The sequence below is a fragment of the Triticum dicoccoides genome, chromosome 5A, assembly GCF_002162155.2.
Source record: "Triticum dicoccoides isolate Atlit2015 ecotype Zavitan chromosome 5A, WEW_v2.0, whole genome shotgun sequence".
Taxonomy (NCBI): domain Eukaryota; kingdom Viridiplantae; phylum Streptophyta; class Magnoliopsida; order Poales; family Poaceae; genus Triticum; species Triticum dicoccoides.
The window spans coordinates 408,965,921-408,977,769 of NC_041388.1; positions in this window are offsets into that span (position 1 = coordinate 408,965,921).

Sequence of the window (11,849 nt, forward strand, 5' to 3'; positions counted from 1 at the left end):
ACTCTAGCTAGTGATCCGGACATAGCACTCCGCGCCGAGAACAAAAAGCCGCACTAGCCCTCGAGGCATTATCCGAAGCCCTTGTGGCGGAGGAGTTAACCGCGCTGCGCTCCACGGTGGACAGGGACGACGTGATACTAGACAAAAGATCCAAGTCCACCTATTTTAAACCAGCGGACGAAATAGTTAAATTCCAAGTCCATCCAACGGACCCTACAAAAACAGCATCCATTGGGGCACAGTTAGACCCCGCTGTAGACGCCGCACTACGGGAGTTTCTACGCAAGAATTGGGATATATTCATCTGGCATCCTTCAGACATGCCAGGAATCCCATGCAGATTGGCTGGGCATAGCCTTAATATTCTAAAAGGATTCAAGCTGGTCAAGCAGACTCTTCGGCGTTTCTCTGAATCTAAGCGACAAGCCATGGGAGAGGAGCTGGCCAAGCTACTGGAAGCCGGATTCATTAAAGAATAAAACATCCGGATTGGCTAGCAAACCTGGTGATGGTACCAAAGAAGGACAAATCCTGGCGCCTATGTGTCGACTTCAAAGACCTTAACAAGGCTTGCCCAAAGGATCCCTTCCCACTCCCTCGCATCGATAAAATCATCGAGGCTACCACAGGACACGAATCATTGTGCTTCCTCGACGCATACTCCGGTTACCACCAGATCAAGATGTCGGAGTCTTATCAAGCCGCAACGGCATTTATAACACCATACGGCCCTTTATACTTTAACACAATGCCCTTTGGGATCAAAAACGCCGGTGCAACATATCAGCGCATGATCCAGACATGTCTGGAAAAGCAGATCGGTAAGGCTGTGGAGGCATATGTAGGCGATGTGGTCATTAAAACCAGACACGTCGACTCTTTTATAGATGACTTGAGGCTCACGTTCACCAATCTCTGAACATACGACATTAAGCTCAATCCGGAAAAATGCGTCTTCGGCATTCCCGCCAGAAAGCTCCTGGGCTTCATCGTCTCCAGTAGAGGAATTGAAGCAAATCCGGCTAAAATCCGAGCTCTGTCACAGTTGGCTATCCCCACTGACTTCAAGCAAATCCAGAAATTGACTGGATGTGTGGCGGCTTTAAGCCGATTTATCTCCCGGTTAGGAGAAAAGGCACTTCCCCTTTACCGCCTTCTTCGGTGCACTGAACACTTCGAGTGGACGGACGCAGCCACGGCCGGACTGGAAGAAATCAAAGCCATCCTGGCCGCCAACCCAATCCTGTCCGCGCCAACTGTCGGCGAACCAATGCTATTATATATGGCGGCAACTCACCAAGTTGTAAGCGTAGTGCTCGTCGTCGAACGAGAGATGGACGGACATAAATTCCTGCTTCAAAAGCCGGTATATTATGTATCCACCATCCTCACTCCATGCAAATCACGGTACCCACATTACCAAAAGATAGCATACGCGGTATTTATGGCATCTCGGAAATTACGACACTACTTTCAAGAGTGTTCGATTACGGTGGCATCTGAAGTACCACTCAATGACAAAATAAACAACCGTGACGCCACGGGCCGGATTGCCAAATGGGCCATCGAGCTCCTCCCGTTCTACATAACATATAAGCCACGATGAGCCATTAAGTGGCAAGTACTAGCCGATTTCGTAGCCGAATGGACAGAAGCCGAACTCCCTAAAGAGTACGGCGCACACTCCAATTGGATCATGCACTTCGACGACTCTAAAATGCTGGCTGGTCTAGGGGCTGGCGTCGTCCTGACGTCCCCCACTAGAGACACGGTGCAATACGTGCTCCAAATACTATATACGGACTCCAATAGCGCAGCCGAATACGAGGCCCTATTACATGGCCTCCGGATGGCAGTCTCCATGGGCATCCAACGCCTAGAGGTACGTGGGGACTCGAACCTCGCAATATCCCAAATAAATGGAGACTTCAATGCCAAGGATCCGAAAATGGCGGCATATCGCAACGCCGTCCTCAAAATGTCAGCAAGGTTCGATGGGCTGGAATTCCACCATGTGGCTCGGGAAAACAACCAGGCAGCGGACATCCTAGCACGTATCGGCGCTAAACGCGAGCCTGTCCCACCAGACATGTTCCTGGAAAGACTGTCTAAACCATCCATGGTATGGGAAAGGGACACCGGCAAAAATAGTTCAGATCCGGCCACAACCCCAGATACCGAATACTCTGACACAATCGGAGGCTCTGCCACCGAAATAACTTCTTCAGCCCACGTGATAATGGTCGTCATCGCCCCATGGATAGAACCATTCTTGGCCTACGTAACTAGACATGAATTACCCGAGGACCAAAATGAGGCTCGCTGCATAGTGCGGCGATCTAAAGCCTACAAGGTCCATGAGGGAGAGCTTTATAAGAAAAGCACAACCGGAGTCCTTCAAAGGTGCATCTCCGAAGAGGAAGGGCGGAAGCTTTTGGCAGAAATCCATGCCGGACTCGGCGGCCACCACGCAGCAGCCCGGGCCCTTGTAAGTAAGGCCTTCCGTACATGTTTTTATTGGTCGACGGCCTGGGCAGATGCACAACATCTGGTTCAACATTGTGTTGGTTGCCAGCTTTTTGCAAACCAAAGCCACATGCCACCTACCGCCCTCCAAACAATCCCCATTACTTAGCCCTTTGCGGTCTGGGGGCTCGATATGGTCGGACCCCTCAAAGGGGGAACCCATAAGAGAAAATACTTACTGGCCATGGTGGACAAATTCACCAAATGGATAGACACCAAACCTATCAAAACGGTTGAATCCGGACCGGTGATAGACTTCATATCCGGGGTTGTACACCATTATGGCGTCCCCCACAGCATCGTCACTGACAACGGCATAAACTTTATAGCCGACGAGGTGAAACTTTGGTGCAGCAACATGGGCATCAAGCTCGATTATGCTTCTGTCTATCATCCGCAAACTAACGGTCAAGTCGAACGAGCGAATGGTCTTATCATGAGTGGTATTAAACCCACATTACTCCGGTCCTTAAAGGAATCAGAAACCCATTGGGTAGAGGAGCTTGATGAAGGAAATATGACCTAGAGGCAATAATAAAGTTATTATTTATTTCCTTATATCATGATAAATGTTTATTATTCATGCTAGAATTGTATTAACCGGAAACATAATGCATGTGTGAATACATAGACAAACAGAGTGTCACTAGTATGCATCTACTTGACTAGCTCGTTGATCAAAGATGGCTAAGTCTCCTAGCCATTGACATGGGTTGTCATTTGATTAACGGGATCACATCATTAGGAGAATGATGAGATTGACATGACCCGTTCCGTTAGATTAGCAAACGATCGTTTAGTATGTTGCTATTGCTTTCTTCATGACTTATACATGTTCCTATGACTATGAGATTATGCAACTCCCGTTTACAAGAGGAACACTTTGTGTGCTACAGAACGTCACAACATAACTGGGTGATTATAAAGGTGCTCTATCGGTGTCTTCGAAGGTACTTGTTGGTTTGGCGTATTTCAAGATTAGGATTTGTCACTCTGATTGTCGGAGAGGTATCTTTGGGCCCTCTCGGTAAAGCACATCACTTAAGCCTTGCAAGCATTGCAACTAATGAGTTAGTTGCGGGATGATGTATTATGGAACGAGTAAAGAGACTTGCCAGTAACGAGATTGAACTAGGTATTGAGATACCGACGATCGAATCTCGGGCAAGTAACATACCGATGACAAAGGGAAGAACGTATGTTGTTATGCGGTCTGACCGATAAAGATCTTCGTAGAATATGTAGGAGCCAATATGAGCATCTAGGTTCTGCTATTGGTTATTGACCAGAGACGTGTCTCAGTCATGTCTACATGGTTCTCGAACCCGTAGGGTCCGCACACTTACCGTTACGATGACAGTTATATTATGAGTTTATATGTTTTGATGTACCGAAGGTTGTTTGGAGTCTCGGATGTGATCGCGAACATGATGAGGAGTCTCGAAATGGTCGAGACATGAAGATTGATATATTGGAAGCCTATATTTGGATATCGGAAGTGTTCCGGGTGAAATCGGGATTTTACCGGAGTACCGGGAGGTTACAGGAACCCCCCGGGAATCAAATGGGCCTTAGTGGGCCTAGGTGGAAGAGAGGAGAGGAGGCAAGGGCTGGCTGCGCCCCCCTCCCCCCTAGTCCGAATAGGACAAGGAGAGGGGGGCGGCGCGCCCCCTTCCTTCCTTCTCCTCCACTCCTCCCCCCAAGTCCTAATCCAACTAGGAGAAAGGAGGGGAGTCCTACTCCCGGTAGGAGTAGGACTCCTCCTGCGCGCCTCCTTCTATGGACGGCCGCACCCCCTTGCTCCTTTATATACGGGGGCAGGGGGCACCCCATGGACACAACAATTGATCATTGATCTCTTAGCCGTGTGCGGTGCCCCCGTTAAACCATAGTCCACCTCGATAATACTGTAGTGGTACTTAGGTGAAGCCCTGCGTCGGTAGAACATCAACATCGTCACTAGGAAGTCGTGCTGACGAAACTCTCCCTCAACACTCGACTGGATTAGAGTTCGAGGGACGTCATCGGGCTGAACGTGTGCTGAACTCGGACGTGCCGTACGTTCGGTACTTGATCGGTCGGATCGTGAAGACGTACGACTACATCAACCACGTTGTGCTAACGCTTCCGCTTTCGGTCTACGAGGGTACGTGGACAACACTCTCCCCTCTCGTTGCTATGCATCCCCATGATCTTGCGTGTGCGTAGGATTTTTTTTGAAATTACTACGTTCCCCAATAGCGGCATCCGAGCCTAATTTTATGCATTGATGTTATATGCACGAGTAGAACACAAGTGAGTTGTGGGCGATATAAGTCATACTACTTACCAGCATGTCATACTTTGGTTTGGCGGTATTGTTGGATGAAGCGGCCCGGACCGACATTACGCGTACGCTTACGCGAGACTGGTTCTACCGACGTGCTTTGCACATAGGTGGCTGGCAGGTGTCAGTTTCTCCAACTTTAGTTGAACCGAGTGTGGCTACGCCCGGTCCTTGTGAAGGTTAAAACAACACCAACTTGACAAACTATCATTGTGGTTTTGATGCGTAGGTAAGAAGGGTTCTTGCTAAGCCCGTAGCATCCATGTAAAACTTGCAACAACAAAGTAGAGGACGTCTAACTTGTTCTTGCAGATTATGTTGTGATGTGATATGGTCAAGACATGATGCTAAATTTTATTGTATGAGATGATCATGTTTTGTAACCGAGTTATCGGCAACTGGCAGGAGCCATATGGTTGTCGCTTTAGTGTATGCAATGCAATCGCCATGTAATGCTTTACTTTATCACTAAGCGGTAGCGATAGTCGTGGAAGCATAAGATTGGCGAGACGACAACGATGCTACGATGGAGATCAAGGTGTCGCGCCGGTGACGATGGTGATCATGACGGTGCTTTGGAGATGGAGATCACAAGCACAAGATGACGATGGCCATATCATATCACTTATATTGATTGCATGTGATGTTTATCTTTTATGCATCTTATCTTGCTTTGATTGACGGTAGCATTATAAGATGATCTCTCACTAAATATCAAGATAAAAGTGTTCTCCCTGAGTATGCACCATTGCCAAAGTTCGTCGTGCCCAGACACCACGTGATGATCGGGTGTGATAAGCTCCACGTCCATCTACAACGGGTGCAAGCCAGTTTTGCACACGCAGAATACTCAGGTTAAACTTGACGAGCCTAGCATATGCAGATACGGCCTTGTAACACTGAGACCGAAAGGTCGAGCACGAATCATATAGTAGATATGATCAACATAGTGATGTTCACCATTTAAAGCTACTCCATTTCACGTGATGACCGGTTATGGTTTAGTTGATTTGGATCACGTGATCACTTAGAGGATTAGAGGGATGTCTTTCTAAGTGGGAGTTCTTAAGTAATATGTTTAATTTAACTTAAATTTATCATGAACTTAGTACCTGATAGTATCTTGCTTGTCTATGTTTGATTGTAGATAGATGGCCCGTGCTGTTGTTCCATTGAATTTTAACGCGTTCCTTGAGAAAGCAAAATTGAAAGATGATGGTAGCAATTACACGGACTGGGTCCGTAATTTGAGGATTATCCTCATTGCTGCATAGAAGAATTACGTCCTGGAAGCACTGCTAGGTGTACCTCCTGCGCCAGCAACTGCAGACATTGTGAATGCCTGGCAGTTGCGTGTTGATGACTACTCGATAGTTCAGTGTGCCATGCTTTACGACTTAGAACCGGGACTTCAACGATGTTTTGAACATCATGGAGCATATGAGATGTTCCAGGAGTTGAAGTTAATATTTCAAGTAAATTCCTGGATTGAGAGATATGAAGTCTCTAATAAGTTCTAAAGTTGCAAAATGGAGGAGAATAGTTCTGTCAGTGAACATATACACAGAATGTCTGGGTACCATAATCACTTGACTTAGCTGGGAGTTAATCTTCCAGTTGATAGTGTCATTGACAGAGTTCTTAAATCACTGCCACCAAGCTACAAGAGCTTCGTGATGAACTATAATATGCAAGGTATGAATAAGACAATTCCCGAGCTCTTCGCAATGCTAAAAGCTGCAGAGGTAGAAATCAAGAAGGAGCATCAAGTGTTGATGGTCAACAAGACCACTAGTTTCAAGAAAAAAGGCAAAGGGAAGAAGAAGGGGAACTTCAAGAAGAACAGCAAGCAAGTTGCTGCTCAGGAGAAGAAACCCAAGTCTGGACCTAAGCCTGAAACTGAGTGCTTCTACTGCAAGCAGACTGGTCACTGGAAGCGGAACTGCCCCAAGTATTTGGCGGATAAGAAGGATGGCAAGGTGAACAAAGGTATATGTGATATACATGTTATTGATGTGTACCTTACTAGAGCTAGCAGTAGCACCTGGGTATTTGATACTGGTTCTGTTGCTAATATTTGCAACTTGAAACAGGGACTACGGATTAAGCGAACACTGGCAAAGGACGAGGTGATGATGCGCGTGGGAAACGATTCCAAAGTCGATGTGATCGCGGTCGGCACGCTACCTCTACATCTACCTTCGGGATTAGTATTAGACCTAAATAATTGTTAGTTGGTGCCAGCGTTGAGCATGAACATTATATCTGGATCTTGTTTGATGAGAGACGGTTATTCATTTAAATCAGAGAATAATGGTTGTTCTATTTATATGAGTAATATCTTTTATGGTCATGCACCCTTAAAGAGTGGTCTATTTTTGATGAATCACGATAGTAGTGATACACATATTCATAATGTTGAAGCCAAAAGATGCAGAGTTGATAATGATAGTGCGACTTATTGTGGCACTGTCGTTTAGGTCATATCGGTATAAAGCGCATGAAGAAACTCCATACTGATGAACTTTTGGAACCACTTTATTATGAATCACTTGGTACTTGCGAACCGTGCCTCATGGGCAAGATGACTAAAACGTTGTTCTCCGGAACTATGGAGAGAGCAACAGATTTGTTAGAAATCATACATACAAATGTATGTGGTCCGATGAATGTTGAGGCTCGTGGCGAATATCGTTATTTTCTCACCTTCACAGATGATTTAAGCAGATATGGGTATATCTACTTAATGAAGCATAAGTCTGAAACATTTGAAAAGTTCAAAGAATTTCAGAGTGAAGTTGAAAATCATCCTAACAAGAAAATAAAGTTTCTACGATCTTGTCGGGGAGGAGAATAATTGAGTTATGAGTTTGGTCTACATTTGAAACAATGCGGAATAGTTTCTCAACTCACACCACCCGGAACACCACAGCGTAATGGTGTGTCCGAACGTCATAATTGTACTTTACTAGATATGGTGCGATCTATGATGTCTCTTACAGATTTACCGCTATCGTTTTGGGGTTATGCTTTAAAGACGGCCGCATTCACGTTAAATAGGGCACCATCGAAATCCGTTGAGACGACGCCTTATGAACTGTGGTTTGGCAAGAAACCAAAGTTGTCGTTTCTGAAAGTTTGGGGCTGCGATGCTTATGTGAAAAAGCTTCAACCTGATAAGCTCGAACCCAAATCGGAGAAATGTGTCTTCATAGGATACCCAAAGGAGACTGTTGGGTACACCTTCTATCACAGATTCGAAGGCAAGACATTCGTTGCCAAGAATGGATCCTTTCTAGAGAAGGAGTTTCTCTCGAAAGAAGTGAGTCGGAGGAAAGTAGAACTTGATGAGGTAACTGTACCTGCTCCCTTATTGGAAAGTAATACATCACAGAAATCGGTTTCTGTGACACCTACACCAACTAGTGAGGAAGTTAATGATGATGATCATGAAACGTCAGATCGAGTTGCTACTGATCTTCATAGATCAACCAGAGTAAGATCCGCACCAGAGTGGTACGGTAATCCCATTCTGGAAGTCATGCTACTAGATCATGATGAACCTACGAACTATGAAGAAGCGATGGTGAGCCCAGATTCCGCAAAATGTCTTGAAGCCATGAAATCTGAGATGGGATCCATGTATGAGAACAAAGTTCGGACTTTGGTTGACTTGCCCGTTGAGCGACAAGCAATTGAGAATAAATGGATCTTCAAGAAGAAGACTGACGCTGACGGTATGTTACTGTCTACAAAGCTCGACTTGTTGCGAAATGTTTTCGACAAGTTCAAGGGATTGACTATGATGAGACCTTCTCACCCGTAGCGATGCTTAAGTCTGTCCGAATCATGTTAGCAATTGCCGCGTTTTATGATTATGAAATATGGCAGATGGATGTCAAAACTGCATTCTTGAATGGATTTCTGGAAGAAGAGTTGTATATGATGCAACCGGAAGGTTTTGTCGATCCAAAGGAAGCTAACAAAGTGTGCAAGCTCCAGCGATCCATTTATGGACTGGTATAAGCCTCTCGGAGTTGGAATAAATCCTTTGATAGTGTGATCAAAGCATTTGGTTTTATATAGACTTTTGGAGAAGCCTGTATTTACAAGAAAGTGAGTGGGAGCTCTGTAGCATTTCTGATATTATATGTGGATGACATATTGCTGATTGGAAATGATATATAATTTCTGGATAGCATAAAGGGATACTTGAATAAGAGTTTTTCAATGAAAGTCCTCGGTGAAGCTGCTTATATATTGGGCATTAAGATCTATAGAGATAGATCAAGACGCTTAATTGGACTTTCACATACCTTGACAAAGTTTTGAAGAAGTTCAAAATGGATCAAGCAAATAAAGGGTTCTTGCCTGTGTTACAAGGTGTGAAGTTGAGTAAGACTCAATGCCCGACCACTGCAGAAGATAGAGAGAAAATGAAAGATGTTCCCTATGCTTCAGCCATAGGCTCTATCATGTATGCAATGCTGTGTACCAGACCTGATGTGTGCCTTACTATAAGTCTAGCAGGGAGGTACCAAAGTAATCCAGGAGTGGATCACTGGACAACGGACAAGAACATCCTGAAGTACCTGAAAAGGACTAAGGACATGTTTCTCGTTTATGGAGGTGACAAAGAACTCATCGTAAATGGTTACGTTGATGCAAGCTTTGACACTGATCCGGGCAATTCTAAATCGCAAACCGGATATGTGTTTACATTGAACGGTGGAGCTGTCAGTTGGTGCAGTTCTAAACAAAGCGTCGTGGCGGGATCTACATGTGAAGCGGAGTACGTAGCTGCTTCAGAAGCAGCAAATGAAGGAGTCTGGATGAAGGAGTTCATATCCGATCTAGATGTCATACCTAGTGCATCGGGTCCAATGAAAATCTTCTGTGACAATACTGGAGCAATTGCCTTAGCGAAGGAATCCAAATTTCACAAGAGAATCAAGCACATCAAGAGACGCTTCAATTCCATCTGGGATCTAGTCTAGGTGGGAGACATAGAAATTTGCAAGATACATATGGATCTGAATGTTGCAGACCCGTTAACTAAGCCTCTTCCACGAGCAAAACATGATCAACACCAAGGCTCCATGGGTGTTAGAATCATTACTGTGTAATCTAGATTATTGACTTTAGTGCAAGTGGGAGACTGAAGGAAATATGCCCTAGAGGCAATAATAAAGTAATTATTTATTTCCTTATATCATGATAAATGTTTATTATTCATGCTATAATTGTATTAACCGGAAACATAATACATGTGTGAATACATAGAAAAACAGAGTGTCACTAGTATGCCTCTACTTGACTAGCTTGTTGATCAAAGATGGCTAAGTTTCCTAGCCATTGACATGGGTTGTCATTTGATTAACAGGATCACATCATTAGGAGAATGATGAGATTGACATGACCCATTCCATTAGCTTAGCACACGATCGTTTAGTATGTTGCTATTGCTTTCTTCATTACTTATAGATGTTCCTATGACTATGAGATTATGCAACTCCCGTTTACCAGAGGAAAACTTTGTGTGCTACCAAACGTCACAACGTAACTGGGTGATTATAAAGGTGCTGTACAGGTGTCTCCGAAGGAACTTGTTGGGTTGGCGTATTTCGAGATTATGATTTGTCACTCCGATTGTCGGAGAGGTATCTTTGGGCCCTCTCGGTAATGCACATCACTTAAGCCTTGCAAGCATTGCAACTAATGAGTTAGTTGCGGGATGATGTGTTATGGAACGAGTAAAGAGACTTGCCGGTAACGAGATTGAACTAGGTATTGAGATACCGACGATCGAATCTCGGGTAACTAACATACCGATGACAAAGGGAACAACGTATGTTGTTATGCAGTCTAACCGATAAACATCTTCGTAGAATATGTAGGAGCCAATATGAGCATCCAGGTTCCACTATTGGTTATTGATCGGAGATGTGTCTCGGTCATGTCTACATAGTTCTTGAACCCATAGGGTCCGCACGCTTAACGTTACGATGACAGTTATATTATGAGTTTATATGTTTTGATGTACCGAAGGTAGTTCGGAGTCCCGGATGTGATCACGGACATGACGAGGAGTCTCGAAATGGTCGAGACATGAAGATTGATATATTGGAAGCCTATGTTTGGATATCGGAAATGTTCCGGGTGAAATCGGGATTTTACCGGAGTACCGGGAGGTTACCGGAACCCCCCGGGAATCAAATGGGCCTTAGTGGGCCTAGGTGGAAGAGAGGAGAGGAGGCAAGGGCTGGCCACGCGCCCCTCCCCCCTAGTCCGAATAGGACAAGGCGAGGGGGCGCCCCCCTCCTTCCTTCTCCTCCACTCCTTCCCCCCAAGTCCTAATCCAACTAGGAAAAAGGAGGGGAGTCCTACTCCCGGTAGGAGTAGGACTCCTCCTGCGTGCCTCCTCCTATGGCCGGCCGCACCCCCCTTGCTCCTTTATATACGGTGGCAGGGGGGCATCCCATGGACACAACAATTGATCATTGATCTCTTAGCCGTGTGCGGTGCCCCCCTCCACCATAGTCCACCTCGATAATATTGTAGCAGTACTTAGGCGAAGCCCTGCATCGGTACAACATCAACATCGTACCACGCCGTCGTGCTGACAAAACTCTCCCTCAACACTCGGCTGGATCGGAGTTCGAGGGACGTCACCGGGCTGAATGTGTGCTGAACACGGAGGTGCCGTACGTTCGGCACTTGATCGGTCGGATTGTGAAGACGTACGACTACATCAACCGCGTTGTGCTAACACTTCCGCTTTCAGTCTACGAGGGTATGTGGACAACACTCTCCCCTCTCGTTGCTATGCATCACCATGATCTTGCGTGTGCATAGGATTTTTTTTGAAATTACTACGTTCCCCAACACTTGACTCCGTACTATGGGGGCTGCGGACCACGCCGAATTGCACTACAGGATACACACCGTTTTTTATGGTGTACGGCGCTGAGGCGGTGCTGCCTTGCGACATAATTCA